Source organism: Silene latifolia, chromosome 2 (assembly GCF_048544455.1).
Source record: "Silene latifolia isolate original U9 population chromosome 2, ASM4854445v1, whole genome shotgun sequence".
In the NCBI taxonomy this organism is placed as follows: domain Eukaryota; kingdom Viridiplantae; phylum Streptophyta; class Magnoliopsida; order Caryophyllales; family Caryophyllaceae; genus Silene; species Silene latifolia.
In genome coordinates this window covers 104,632,712-104,648,427 of record NC_133527.1, presented here as the reverse complement: position 1 = coordinate 104,648,427, position 15,716 = coordinate 104,632,712, and the positions used below count along the sequence as shown (strand labels likewise).

The 15,716-nt window shown below is 38.9% G+C and overlaps 1 non-coding gene across 1 annotated transcript; it reads left to right on the top strand.

Annotated features, from left to right (window-relative positions):
• The first annotated feature begins 13,976 nt into the window (after nt 1-13,976).
• Nucleotides 13,977-14,083, top strand: LOC141645159 (small nucleolar RNA R71). The gene has a single exon (XR_012544745.1). It is a non-coding gene; the product is annotated as a small nucleolar RNA R71 (small nucleolar RNA).
• The last annotated feature ends 1,633 nt before the right edge of the window (nt 14,084-15,716 follow it).

The window sequence follows — 15,716 nt, the reverse complement described above, 5'->3', positions numbered from 1 at the left end:
TAGCAATTCCCTGTTTAGAACTCACAAATGTTAATTACTAATTTAGCCTTAGTTAACCTAATGAAGCTCTACTATATATACCCCACTTGTAGATAATCAAAGCATGAACTTTTTAGAGTAGAGAGCCTCCACATTAGAAATTCCTCTTAGATTAGATTAGGAATAGATTAGAATAGACTACTCTTTAATCTTTCCACAAATCTCACATTAATGTCTCTTTAATTATTGTTCAAATTTGTTACTTGTGGGTAATTGAAGATTATTGGGTTATTATTGGAGAATTGACAACCCTTCATCAATCAATCAAGTTTCTTCTATTATTCTTTGCATTATTATTTTGGAATCTCCATAGGTATAATTCTCTTAATCCTTGTTTTAATTATTGTTACTCTTTCTTACTTGTTCATCATGTTTTACCTTGTTAATATGATTGACAACCTTGTTAGCATGTTAAACTTGATAATGAGTGAGTAGTCTCTTAACTAGGATTAATGGGTAATTAGGGAAAACCAACATGGGATTAATCATGCTTAATTTAATATATTTTCATAATTAGTTTGCTTGCTTGTTGTGATGTCAACCTATGCACATGTTATGTTCGATGAAATGCTAAGCCTATGAAGCCTTGCATTTACAACCATCTCTTATCTATTCAACTTGACTTGTAAGACATAAACCAACTCGAGTCTTGTTAGACCATGCATAGAAGCGATTAGGAGGAAAGTAAGTCGACTTGTAGGTGTTGTACAATCTAATCGATTCGGCTCCGGGACCCAACTCTTCCTAAGAACCGTAAGATATAAACCAACTCGGTTCCTTTACAACATTAATCGCTTGCAACTTTGTGAACATGTTTGTATGGTCAACTCTCATGAATTCCCTATGAACCCATGATATCCTAGTACTTTTAATCATTTGTTTACATCTCTCTTTTATTGCTTGTTTTACTTTATTGCTTTTATTAGTCTAGAACACAACTACAAACCCAAATCAATTGTGACACTAGCATAAATTGAGATAGATAGACTTAGAACCCAAAGCACACCGTCCCATGGATCGACCTCGACTTACCACTAACTAGTTGTTTGTTGAGTATTATAAATGTGTTTGATTGGATGTGTGACGACCAACTCTTGTCCTGATCAAAATGGCGCCGTTTCCGGGGATGGTGCTATGTGATTAAGTTCTTACTTGTTTGTCTATTTTGATTTTGCTTTCACCTTGAGGAACTCGTTCCTCAAGGATTGTTCTTACGGTTTTTGTGTAGTTTCCATGCTTGTAGTTGTTTCCTTGTCTTAGCTATGATGGCTCAAGACTTGACATATGGAGTATGTGGTGGATTCTTTGAGTATAACTATGGGTATGGGGAGTTTGAGAAGAAAGTCAACACCAACCTAACTTACTATTTGTACAATGAAAATCCTAACCACTACCCCAAATTTTCACACCAAAATCACCACATCCAATATCCACAACAACCACCCACTCAATACCCACTTCACAATGAATTTCAATTGCCACAATACAACCACTTTCACACCCACCCACAACTAGAAGATGAGCCCATTCAAAATGTGATTCTCCAAATGATGGAAGATCAACAAAACTTCTTCAAACAAATGCTATAGGAGAGCCAAAATAGGGACAATGTTCTTCAAGGCATTGTTGCCCAAGGTGAGGGATTGGAGATTCAAATTGCCCAAATGAAAGAATCCCAAGAAATCACTCCCCACCATTCCTTGGACATTGATCATGGATGTGAATTTTTAGTAGTAACCTTTGATATGGAAAGTGAGAAGTGGGAAGAGCCAATTTCTTTGAGCTCTTGTGAATATGAAAGTGTGGTATTTGATGAAGAAGATATGAGGTTGAGTAAGTCAAATACTCTTAACATTTGTGAGTATGAGGGTGTGTCATTTGAAGTGAATGTTGAGATGTTGGAGAAAGAGTTGAATGAAGCCCCCATTTATTATTCATATGAAGATAGCTATGATGACCAATTCGTGCTTTACAAGAACTCATGGGATAAGGGAGCGGAGATTTGTGAGGTTACTTTCCTTGAGGAGCCTATTCTTGAGACATTTGAGATATCTTATCATGAAGAAGAAGAATGTCCCTTCCCTATTACCCATGGAGATTACTTTACACCCATCATGGAACCTATGATTGTTGAAGAGGATATGGTGGACCTTCTTCAAAAGGTCTAAGCATCATACAAAAACTACTTGGTGGAAAAGCTCAAAGAGAAACTTGCACGTGAAACTACTTGTGGAAATTTGGCTCCCACAATTTCAAAGGTACCCCGTCATCAATGCCATGAGAATTCTCCTTCTACTCTTGAAGGATTTCCAAATTCAAACGCTATCATCATCACTAAAATTGAAGAAGAAGTTGATGAGTGGAAGTCTCCGGACGAAAATAAACCATACTTCATACCTAGTGTTGATAAGATTCATGGGCTTATTTATTGGAAGCATTGGGAAAGCTCTAGTGCCAAGGACAAGGCGAAAGAAAGAACATATGACAAACCTCCTTGGTCAAATTTCATGTTCAAATGGAGCAACCCATACTCGTGCTTATTTGGAGCTTGTTCACAAGCTTTCGATCTTCTATTGAGAGCCTTGGGCTCTATGGACAAGAATTTCTACAATTTGAACTAGTTTGGTGGAGTCCTATCTCAAACCACCATTTGTAAGATATTTCTTGAAATCTTACTTTGTATAATATTGTACATTTTTACATTTTTATTTAATTTCTTGCATGAGAGTAGTGAGAGAGAGTTTTCTTACATTTTTATTGAGCAAAATTTCAGAAAAAGAAAAGGAGGAGCATCAAATTGGTGAAAGGGTATGATTTTGCAAAAGAAAAGAAAGAAAAGGAAGAAAAACAGCGAAAAGACGCTCGTCCCGAGGGCTGGACGCTCGTCCAAAGCCTTCATCAGGGTACTGTTCAGCGCTGTCACAGAATCCAAGCGGATTTGGCAAAAGACGCTCGTCCTAAAAAAAAGACGCTCGGATTGCATTTTGGACGCTTGTCCTAAAAGACACCTGAAGAAAAGTTTTGGAACTGTACCGAAATCCGAGCGGATTTTCGAGAAGCTGCTCGTCCAAAGAAAGACGCTCGTCTAAGACAGAAGACGCTCGTCTAAGACAGAAGACGCTCGTCTTCCGCCTACTTCAGAAAATGCAAAGTTCCTGTCACGAAATGCGAGCGGATTTTCTGTAAAACGCTCGGATTCTGCTGAGGCAAGATGCTCGTCCCGCAAGGAAGACGCTCGGATTCTGGCATTTTTCTCGAATTATCCGCCCAGGCCCCACCCGTGTCTGCTCGTCTTCCCCATTTTTCTATAAAAACTCCCCCTTTCTCCCTCATTTCCTCACCTTATCTAACCCTAAATCACTCATCTTCATCCCCAAAAACACTCCCCTCACAATAAAAGCCAACAAAAACCCCAATCTCCCAATTCAAGATGATGAATCTCAAGGGAAAGGCTAAGAAACTTGTTGAATCCGCCGGTAGGAAACGCAAGGGTTCATCCTCTTCATCCCCACAAGAGATGTTGCCACCAAGGAACTTCCGCCCCATCATGAGAGGAGGGATAGAGCAACTTGAGTACTTCCCGGAGGTACTCTTCACCTCCGATGCCCACCGCAAGAAGTTTGTCGAGTTCCTAGGTAAGAACTATGAACCCACTTAGTTTATCGATACTAGGGTCTTAAAAACCCTTGGGATAAGGTACCACACCGAGATGTTCTTTGATGGCTAGGGATTGGAAAACTTTTCCATGCACATGAGGAGACGTACCTTAGTCTCACCCTGGAATTTTTGAGTAGCCTTAGTATTGTCACGAACACTCGAACCAATGTGAGCATGGAGTTTAGGTTGTGCAACCTAGACCACAGCCTTATACTTGATCAATTTGCTCACATTTTCGGTCTTGTTGTACCAACTGACTATACCGATAAACCCGCTGATTTCGATGTGGACCTACTTTGGAAGGCTATTTTCGGGAGGGATTTTGTCCATCAAAAACAGTGCTATACCTTCGCTATCCAACACCCGGTGATTCGGATCACCGAACGTTTTGTAGCCGGCACCATCAATGGGAGGTATGAACAAGATAGGTGCACTCTCATTGAATTAACATTCCTTGAGTCCTATCTAAATGTTCGGGGGACGAGGCGTTACAACTTCAATACCCCGCTTGAGATGCTTACAAGGTTTTATGACTTTTCTCAAGGGAGCACCCAACTCAAGACCTTCGTAATGGGAGGACTAATTACTATTTTGGCTAACTTCCTTTGCCCCGGGTTCAACTCCTGTGAGAATTATGCTCCTCTTAAGGGGAGTACTTTGATTGATGAGGACGCCGTCTTCAACCACCACCGGTGGTGTGCCTAGACTCAAGAAGAGAGTGTAGAATGGTTTACAAAAGGGTGCACCTCCATCATTCTTTCGGGGTGGAATATACCGGGCACCGACCCGAGATTGAGCCCGTATTCGCCTAGACCGAGCTACCTTCTTGATATCCAAATCATCGGCAATCCCCCTCAAAGGGAAGAAGCACCCCGCCAACCGCAAATACCTCGTGGGATACCGGCAAGGCCTATTCCCCCACCTTCCTATGTGCCTATCCCACCATACCCTACTCCTTATACTCAATTTCGACCGGAAATCCCCAATACCCCGGGTATTAATGACTTGATGAACCTTATGAATAGAGTTGACATCGGGGTACATGAAGGGAGGGTCGACAACTACTTGGCCCTTTATCCCCAGTACTATCAAACGGCACAACAAGGGTATATTGACCCTAATGGCCCTCAACCCTCTTGGGCCCAACCACACCTTTTGTTCCCTAATCAAGGGGACCAAGCCTGGAATCTTGGTGGTTAAGGTGGAGGGCATTCGGGCCAAGGAGGAGGGTATGACCAAGGAGGAAGTTCTCACCGGTATGGCTACCCCCAACAAGAGGATGATGACGAGTGAAAGTTGCATATCTCATCACCTCCATTTGTATGATACTTTCCTCTCCCTCCCTCTTTTGTATATACATTGCATTTAGTTTAGTTTTCACTTGCATTTGTATTATATTTCATATTGCATTTGCATTAGTTAATTCATATAGTATAGTTGCATTGTAATATATATCACATGATTCATGTTGATAGTTGCATATAGACTAGAATTCATGCATAGCCACTAATGGCCAAACCTATTCATTTCTACACTAGAAATAGTGTTTAAATCGGTTTGGGGAGGTTTGATCATAGGTGACCATAGTTTACTAGAAATCATGCATCATTTAGTATAAGTTAGATTGCATTCATTTGTTATATATGTCATATAGAATTGCATTTAGCTAGAACATGCATTCATTCATACCATATCATTGCATTTGTACTTTATTTCAAAAAAATCAAAAATCCAAAAACAAGTATTTCCTTTTTATTCCTACTCCTACATGAACATTGAGGACAATGTCCAAAATAAAGTGGGGGATGTGAATTCGTATTCCAAAAATGCATAAAAAAATTGAATTTTTTTGAAAAATACAAAAATATTTCTTTTTATTTCATAAAAACAAAAACCATAAAAATTTGAAAAATTGAAAAATCCAAAAACAAGTTCATTTCCTTTGTAGTATAATCTTGTATATATTGCTTTGTATATATTGTGTTTGTTCATCCTTGTTCACATTGATTGACTACGCCACATCCGAGACATGAGGATATTGAAGACCGCATGGTATGATCTTTCCAATCTTCTTTTTCCTCTTTATGTTAATGACTATGTGGCTTTATTTTGATTGATGCGGTAAAAACAATGTGAATTTAGGATTGCATTTAGATTATTTGGCATACTAGTTGGTAGAAGCATATGCATTAGGATATATAAATTTTAGTTGCATCATGGCATGTAGTTTGCATGTTAGAAAAATTTTGCGAAACCGTCTACTTGAGAAGCTTGACAAGTGTATATAGGCCCTAGTATATGCTTTTTCTTCTTAAGACTTTGCTTGTTAGAATACTTGTAAAACACCCTAGGATGTGTCATGCTAGTATCCTTTGACCCATGGATTAAGGCCTAGTCAAGAGTACCTTGTGGTGTGATAACTCTTTGGCTACCGTTTATTCCAAGGTGACCCTTGAAACCATGCAACCATCATCCATGTTCTACCATATTTTGTCATAAAAAGGGGAATGGTCACAAAAAGAAATTGTTCAAAAATTTGAGTTCAAGAAATGAAAAGATAAGAAAAGAAAAAGTTTACAAATTGCATCAAACGAAAAGAGGAGTAACAAAAATGAAAACTCCTATGCTTCAAATATAAGGCACCCTCGTTACTAATTGGGGTGACTTTGAAAATGTTCAAAAGAAAATGCAAAAGTTGAAAGTTGTCAAGTATTGAAATGCCAAAAATCAAAAGAAATGGCAAAAGAAAGTGTTCTCAAATGTTATATGCCACAAGAAATTGGGGAGAAAAACAACAACAAAAGCAAACTCCCAAATGAAACTCAAAATTCTATCGATCCCTTTATCCATCATATCCATTTTTGTGCGTGGTAGAGAGGGGACGACCCTTCTTCTTGTCTAGGCAAGAAGGGGAATTCCGCGATCCTCCAGTGTTTCTAACACCATAGGGAGTCTATTCTTGACAAAAGCATTTAACGATTGAGGACAAAGGTACCCTAGCTTGACACATTTTGGAGGTGATTTATTGGTATCCTTCTAGGCTTAGTAGTTTGAATAAATTGCATCTATGAAGGAGTGTGTACCTTTGAATTGCTTCCCTTGTAGATAATTTCCGCCACTTAGATGAGGAAAGTGGCTATTTTTTTGTAGATGCATCCATTACTTGATTTTGTGTGATTTAATGATTGGATGTGTTGCCATTTTAGCAAGACCCACTTTGCCTTGCAAGAAGGCATCCTACCTCGTAGTTGTCTTGTTGTGTGTTGAAGGGACGGAGTGAGACCCGCTAATTGTCTCATATCGGTTATATTAGTAAGTTAGTTTGAATAAGGGTCCTAATTTTTTGTCACCTCTTTACTCGGGACGAGTAAAGGTTCGGTTTGGGGATATTTGATATGACTCATATTTGCGCACATTTAGTCCCTTAATTGAACCCATTTTGCATACATTTATAACATTTCATGACCACTTTATCCGTCAAATGCTTCCTATTTTGCTTTCCTAGTGCATTTCGTATGTTTTATAGGAAAGGAGATAATAAGGCGAAAATTCCCGTCAATCGTGCATATTTGAAAGCTTGTTGACGATATTTGATGGACTAGTATGAAGAGAAGGCAAGAACTAAAGACTAATTCCTCAAGAATGAGAATAAGTGAAGAGAAGGATTCTGAAGCAGAATCCGACCGGCCAAAGAGACAAGACGCCCGTCCAAGAAGCATAATCCGAGCGTCCAAGCCTCGAAGACGCTCGGATACCCTTGCTACAATCCGAGCGGATTTGCCTAAAGACGCTCGTCCACCCCTGCAACAATCCGAGCGGATTCTCCTCCTGGACGAGCGCATCGTGGAGTCTTCAGCTGAGATGCTCATCTCTCCGGAAAGACTAGCAATTCCCTGTTTAGAACTCACAAATGTTAATTACTAATTTAGCCTTAGTTAACCTAATGAAGCTCTACTATATATACCCCACTTGTAGATAATCAAAGCATGAAGTTTTTAGAGTAGAGAGCTTCCACATTAGAAATTCCTCTTAGATTAGATTAGGAATAGATTAGAATAGACTACTCTTTAATCTTTCCACAAATCTCACATTAATCTCTCTTTAATTATTGTTCAAATTTGTTACTTGTGGGTAATTGAAGATTATTGGGTTATTATTGGAGGATTGACAACCCTTCATCAATCAATCAAATTTATTCTATTATTCTTTGCATTATTATTTTGGAATATCATAGGTATAATTCTCTTAATCCTTGTTTTAATTATTGTTAATATTTCTTACTTGTTCATCATGTTTTACCTTGTTAATATGATTGACAACCTTGTTAGCATGTTAAACTTGATAATGAGTGAGTAGTCTCTTAACTAGGATTAATGGGTAATTAGGGGAAACCAACATGGGATTAATCATGCTTAATTTAATATGTTTTCATAATTATTTTGCTTGCTTGTTGTGATGTCAACCTATGCACATGTTATGTTTGTTGAAATGCTAAGCCTATGAATCCTTGCATTTACAACCATCTCTTATCTATTCAACTTGACTTGTAATACATAAACCAACTCGAGTCTTGTTAGACCATGTATAGAAGCGATTAGGAGGAAAGTAAGTCGACTTGTAGGTGTTGTACAATCTAATCGATTCGGCTCCGGGACCCAACTCTTCTTAAGAACCGTAAGATATAAACCAACTCGGTTCCTTTACAACATTAATCGCTTGCAACTTTGTGAACATGTTTGTATGGTCAACTCTCATGAATTCCCTATGAACCCATGATATCCTAGTACTTTTAATCATTTGTTTACATCTCTCTTTTATTGCTTGTTTTACTTTATTGCTTTTATTAGTCTAGAACACAACTACAAACCCAAATCAATTGTGACACTAGCATAAATTGAGATAGATAGACTTAGAACCCAAAGCACACCGTCCCATGGATCGACCTCGACTTACCGCAAACTAGTTGTTTGTTGAGTATTATAAATGTGTTTGATTGGATGTGTGACGACCAACTCTTGTCCTGATCACATATAGAGCATGGCATTCCCGGAAAGAGTCAAATTTTTGCCCGATAATCGCTTTCTGACAAGGCAGTCGTATACCTATCAAAAATAATCAACTGGCTCTAACTAATATAGCTAGGGAAGTCGAGTACATCTCCACAGGGAGATGGGAAAATGTCAACTTTGTCTAAGTTCGTTACGGTAACCAATTTGGGGGGTTTTAATTGGGTTGTTCTAAACTAATGAGAATGAGAAAGAGAAAAAGGCAGAGAATAAAGATTAAGCAGATAAAGGAAAAGTAGCTAAGATAGTCGGTTCACCATGATCATTCAGTCAAGCAATCTAGGTCTTAGGTCAATGCAAGTATGGTCAAAGGGGCAGTGAATATCTCCTTCCGGTCTCAATTCGCCCTAAAGCACAAATAGTTTAACTTCCGCCCTCACTACGGTGCCCTAATGTTCGCTACGAGTCTCACCCTTTCCAACCTTCCGGTCCAGGTCAAGGTTTACCACGATTAAATGTGTAATTGCGTCGACTCAATTATACAGAAACAATTAACAACAGCGAATAAAAACAAGGACTACACAACCATTAACCTAGTAATTCAATTACTCTTCCTTCATAATCATGGATTCCCTAGCCTTAGCAAAAGGGAATTAGCTACACATTACTATCGAATCAACAACAATAATATATAGACAATCGGAATTAAACATGATAATAATGAAAATGAAGAGATGAAATAAGCAATAATAAAAGCAATAATAGAAAGGAAGGAATTCAAATAACAATTATGATTAACAAATTAAAAAGGAATAATAATACCGTTTACAAATTCGAATCCGAGTAGAAAAGAGTAAAGAAGAGGGAAGCAGTGAGTAAGATTAAGGAAAGGTAAGTGAAGAAGAGTTACGCAGTCTACTCCTTTTAGTAGCACACGAAAATCTCCCCCTTAAACCTAATCCAAAGCCTAATTACAAAAGCCCATACGAGAATAGGCGGAAAAATACAAATACAAGGCAAACCACTCGATCGGGTGGAATAAAACCGCTCGATCGAGTAAACTAAGCAAAATTCCCCTCGATCGAGTAGAAATACTACTCGATCGAGTAACTCCTTATTGTGGCCTGCTCGATCGAGTAAATAAACAACTCGATCGAGTGATCTTCATTGTATAAAGCATTCGATCTACTAGATAAGTGGTCGATCGAGCTATTTCGGCACGTTAGGCACTATGACACCTTCCGAATTCAGCTCGTTTGCCTTCAAAGTGATAGATTCCAAGCTCCGGCTCCTTGTTCTCCATAAATGCATGCAAATGGGACGAGTTTAGGCTCGATTTATCCTCTCTTCAGTCTATTCCTGCAATTTACACAAGACAAACCAAAGTAGACTATTCGGGGGTATTTGTAGCTAAAGGACACGTAAAATAGTACAGAAATGCGTGTAAAAATGAGGTAAAAACCTTATATAAAACACACGCATCACTTTCTAAAGGGGTGCGGAATCATATTTTAAAGGCTTCTTCTCATAATGATAATGTTGTAAAAGACCAAACACTTCACCAAACTCACTCAAAGCCATTCTTCTACTCTTGTTCTCAAGACGGAATTCAACATATTTTCGAGTTTCTATCTTAAACACCTTCAAGGAGCTTATGAACTCCATGGTTAGTGAAGGGTAAGTTAATTCTTCCATTTCAAAGAGGGCTAATAACCTCATGGACTCGAAAAATGTTCTAGTTCTTTCAAGCACACCCAATTTTTCCAAAGTGTCTTGACATATAAACTTGGTAGCCACAATAGTCTTTCTAGTAAGGGATAAAAATGCATTCCTATGAGCATCGGTTAAAAAAGTTACCTCCGGAAAATTTGGCAATTGTTCTATAACCGGAGTAGGTGTAGTAGCTTCCTCAATAGGAGTTGCAATTTCTTGGATTTCCACCCTTGGTTTTACCACTACCAAAGCCTTAGATGCAAGAAGAGCTTGTTGTCTCTTTGATAAATTTGTAGTCTTGGGTGCCTTGTTTCTGCCTTTTGTTCTTGCCATTGTGTTCTCCTTCTCAAATTTGTATCAACAAACCAATATTGTGCTTGAATGCTTCTTGTTTCCTCAAACTTCAATCAATTTTGGGATTTTCGAATTTGTGCCCAAACCCTAGAAAATTGATTCAATTTGTGAAGAATTTGATGTTTAGATGGTCTTTTGTAGATAAAGCAGTGGTTTAATCTTGATTTGAGCAAGTTTTGTTTTGATGGTGGTGATTTTGGTTGAGAAATTGGTGTTTTTGAATGAGGGGATTAAGGGTTTTGAGGGAGAATAGGTGCGTGTTTGTGTTTGTAAAAGATAGAAATGATTTGGGAAGGAAGGGGTAAGTACCGTGTTTTGTTAAATAATAGCTCGGGACGCGCGGATTCAACACGGGACGCTCGGATTATCAGACAGTACATCCTGAATTTGCCAACCCGTGCCAGGATGCGCGGATCCAGCCCAGTTCGAGCGGATTCTCCCTGGGGACGCTCAGATCCTCCAGGGGACGTGCGGATTTCCAAACAGCGTGAACTCATGAATTTGAAGCATGCCAGGACGCGCGGATTAGTCTTAAGACGAGCGGCTCATAGTCTGGGACGAGCGTCCTGAAGATGCTCTTCTCAGATTCTAATACAGGACGCTTTATTCAATTGAAGCCTTGCCAGGACCCTCGTCCTAAGGCCAGGACGCTCGGATCTTCCTCTGGGACGCCCGGATCATCTTCAGCTCCCACGGGCTCAAGTCTGCTCGTGGAGTTTCCTTTTCCCATATCATTCTTTCTTTTTTCCTTTGCTCATTGTTGTGGGTGCACTACGAAGGCTCGGTTAGCCTAGGCACTTGTTATCCCCACACTCGATCAAACACTACATATCAAATCACGTTAAGATACCTCCCTCACTTGCTCTCATATCAAAAATCTTGATCAAAGCATGAAAATGTTAATCTAAAAATGGCAAAGATGCAATAAAGGAAATAAAATGTTAGTCAAGGGGTTATAATATTTACAAATGGTGGTTTAGGGAGGACTCCACCAAACTCTCATTCTTTGATGAGATGTCGAGGGGGCAAAGCCAAGGTGTTGTTGATGTTACTTAACACCTTGTAAAAGTTGTCAAAAACATGCTCGTTTTCATGATAGAAGTCTTGGATAGATCTTTGCACATTATTTTCTTCATTGTTGTAGTCATCCAAGTCAAAGTGATGACAAGGATCCACAAGGCCTTGATCTAAGGTCATAGCATTTCCAATATAAGGATCGACTAATCCTTCAAATTCATTGTCCTATAGACTGCAAAATTCACTCGCTTGTTCCCCAATGATGTCATAAGTTGACAAGGGCAACTCTTCTCTCTTGTTGTCTTGGCCAATGAGGCATTCTTCATTACTTTTCATGATGGGAGAGCTATTCAAGCTCTCATTGTTGTTGGAAATTTTTTGCTATCTGAATAGAGCTACTTGAAGGTCATCCACTTTCTTCTTCCATGTGGGTGGTGATTCTTTGCTCATGGCTTGATCCTTGGATAGAGATTTCAACTTCTTCCTATCACTTTCTCAGCTATAATGATAGATCATGAAACATGGCTCATGTAGTCGTGGAGCTCTCATGGTTTTGTCAAGATTAAAAGTAATTGTCTCATCTCCTACCTCAAGTGTGAGCTCTCCATGTTTCACATCGATTACCGCTCCTGCGGTATGCAAGAAATGTCTTCCTAAAATGATAAAAATGCTGGAATCCTCTTAGTTTCTACAATGACAAAGTCTACCGGGATGAAGAATTTGCCAATTCTCACGGGCACATCCTCCAATACCCCTAAAGGTACCTTTGTTGATCGATCCGCCATTTGAAGAGTGATGTTGGTGCATTTGAGCTTTCCCATTCCTAGCCTCTTACATACTGAGTATGGCATAACACCTACACTTGCTCCAAGGTCACATAATGCTTTGTTGATTGTAGTGTCACCAATGGTACATAGGATAGAAAAGCTTCCCGGATCTTTGAGTTTTGGAGGGGAACTCCCTTGAAGAATAGCACTACTCACTTTGGTAAAGGAAATAGTCTCTAGCTTCTGGATGGATTTCTTCTTGGTAAGAATGTCCTTCATATTCTTTGCATAGGCCGGAACATGATTGATCAATTCCGTGAATGGGATTGAGACTTCTAAGTTCTTCAAAATTTCCATGAAATTTCCAAGTTGATCATCAAGCTTAGGCTTAGCTTGCCGACCTGGGAATGGAATTCTAATCACAATAGGCTCTTTTTCCTTTGCCTTCTCTTCATTCTTCTTCTTTGAAACTTCATTGGAAGTAGGATCTACCTCCTTAGAGTTCTCTACAACTCCTTTCTTGTCACTAACATCTACAATATCTTCCTCAATTGGCCTCTTTGGTCCTTCATATCTTGTACTACTTCTCAAATGGATGGCACTAACTGTCTCATGTCTTGAGGGATTACCTTGAGGCGGTAATTGCCCCTTTTGTCTTTGAGAGCTACATGATGCTAATTGAGTCATTTGGTTTTCTAACAATTTGGTGTGGGCAAGAATGTTGGCAAAAATATTGTTGATGGTGATCTGGTTCTTTTGCATTTGGAGGACCGCTTTTTTAACATCAAAGCTTTGGTCATTTGGTTGGTTGTAGGAAGGTTGATTTTGGTAACCTTGGCTTTTGTTGAAAAAGGGTCTTTGAGCTTGGTTTCTCATTGGAGGTGGGGTGTATGTTTGTTGGTGGTTTTGGACATTTTGGCTCTTATATGAAAGATTTGGATTGAATTTGGTGTTCTCATTATAGTAGTTGGAATAAGGGGTACCACTCTTGTATGCTTGGAAAGCATCAACTTGTTCACTTGTTCCCCTATATTCATTTTGATCATGTCCCACGGTTCCACAACTTTCACATACTCCACTTGGGATTGAGGATGATGCCACCATAGCATTAACATGTTGTTTGGGTGATTTAGAAGCTTCATCAAGCTTAGCCATGGCCTTCTCAAACTTCAAATTGATTGTGTCGATGTGAGCACTTAGTTGAGCACCCAATTGAGTGATGGAATCTACCTCATGCTTTCCTCCTCCTGTGGCCTTTCGAGGCCTACTATATTGGGAATTATGAACCGCCATCTCTTCGATTTTGGCCCATGTTTGATTGTCATCAACTTCGGTAAACATCCCATTGGATCCCATATTGAGAATATTGCGGGAGTCTTCATATAGGTCGTTCCAAAATTGTTGCACAAGGAACCACTCACTAAGTCCATGGTGTGGACAAGAACGACAAGTGTCCTTAAATATCTCCCATGCTTCATATAACAATTCCTCATCCCTTTGCTTGAACCCGGTGATTTGGGCTCTCAACATATTAGTCTTCTCCGGAGGATAGAATTTCTTGTAGAAGGCAAGTGCTAACTTCTTCCATGAATCAATACGAAGTGTAGCCTTTTCTAGGCTCTTCAACCATTGCTTTGCGGTACCGATCAAAGAAAAAGGAAACAATACCCATCGGATTTGGTCTTGAGTAACTCCGGTATGAGAAATTGCGTCACAATAGTCACAAAAGGTCTCCATATGTGAATGAGGGTCTTCACTAGGCATCCCTCCAAATTGACATCTCTCAACTAATTGTATGAATGCGGATTTGGCAATGAAATTACCGGTTAAATGTGGTGGTGTAGGAGTACTGTTTGGAAGGTTCTCCTCGGTTGGTACGAAATGTGATAAAAATTTAGGCATTGTGGGTTGATTTTGTGGTGGGTTTTGAATTGGGTTATCCTCTCCTTCTCTTGCAAAAGGGTTGGTAAACTCAATGTTAATTGGTTGAATGTCCATAATATCTCCAATATCTTCAACTTTTGAATTACCTCTAGCAACTCTTCTATTGTTGGTTAAGGCCCTTTCAATCTCGAAATCAATAGGTAACAAATTACCTTGTGATCTCCTAGTCATGCAAAATATCAAACAACTCGAAAACAATTAGAACAACCTTGAGGAGATTGACTTCCCCAAGGTAAAGAAAGACACAACTAAAAACAATTAATTAAAATCAAATGAAGTGAACATCGTCCCCGGCAACGGCGCCATTTTTGGTCCGGTTAAAAATTGTCGTCAAAAGCTACCAAACAAAACGATATTTATAACTTCACAAACTACTCTTAGCAAAAAGGTAAGTAAAGGTCAGATCCCAAGGGATGGGTATTGATGTAGGATTTTCAATTGCAAGTAGCTATGTTTAAGGGTGTCACAAATTGGGTTGAGATGAGGTGTAAACTAAACTAATCAATAAGATGAATAAAAACAAAGTAAAGCAATTAAAGGGGTTTGTAAACAATTGATTAAAGGCACTAGGGTGTCATGAGTTCATAGGGGATTCATGGGAGTAGATTATACAAACATGTTCTCAAATAGATGCAAGCACTTATTGGTGTGATGGGACCGAGTTAGTGTATGTCTTACAATTCCTAGGAAGATTTGGGTCCCGGAGCCGAGTCGTCTAGACTGTACAACACCTACAAGTCGACTTAATTCTTCCTATTCAACTCTATGCATTGTCTAATGAGGCTCGGGTTGGTTTATATCTTACAAGCCTCATTGAAAAGATAAGGGATGGTAAAAAAATGCAAGGATTCATAGGCTCGCATTTCATCAAACATAACATGTGCATAGGTTGAAACCACAACAAGCAAGAAAATTAATTATGAAAATATATTAGATTAAGCATAGATCAATCCCCATGTTTGTTTCCCTAATTCTCCATTAACCCTAGCTAGATAAACTACTCAATCATGATCAAGTTTAGCATGCTAATAAGATTGTAATCATACTAACAAAGCAAAACATGATGAATAAATGAAAGTGATTAACAATAATTAAACAAGGGTAAAAAGGAATTATACCAATGGAGATGATCCAAATAATAATGCAAAGAATAATAGAAGTACTTGATGATTGATGGAAGGTTGTCAATCCTCCAAATAAACCCAAATGATCTTCTAAT